We start from the raw sequence: 349 nt of genomic DNA, 5'->3' as shown, positions 1-349 counted from the left end.
TAAAGCAGAAATTCTATCCTTCTTAGGCCTAGCAGGGTATTTTAGAGCATGGATCCCAAATTACTCTTTATTGGCCTGCCCTCTATATGCCCTTGCAAAAGGAGACCAAAATGAACCCCTATCATCTTCACCAGATAAGCCATTCCAAAAACTTTGCCAGGCTCTGGTCGTGGTCCCTGCTTGACACCTGCCTGACCTCACCAAACCCTTCTCCCTTTATGTACATGAAAGAGACAGACAAGCCCTGGGTGTGCTAGGACAAACATATGGCCTCTCCTTTGCCCCAGTGGCATACTTGTCCAAACAACTAGATCCCACTGTCCGGGGCTGGGCTCCCTGCCTTCGTGCC

This window comes from Galeopterus variegatus, unplaced genomic scaffold (assembly GCF_000696425.1).
Source record: "Galeopterus variegatus unplaced genomic scaffold, G_variegatus-3.0.2 Scaffold4446, whole genome shotgun sequence".
NCBI lineage: Eukaryota > Metazoa > Chordata > Mammalia > Dermoptera > Cynocephalidae > Galeopterus > Galeopterus variegatus.
This window is presented reverse-complemented; position numbering follows the sequence as displayed.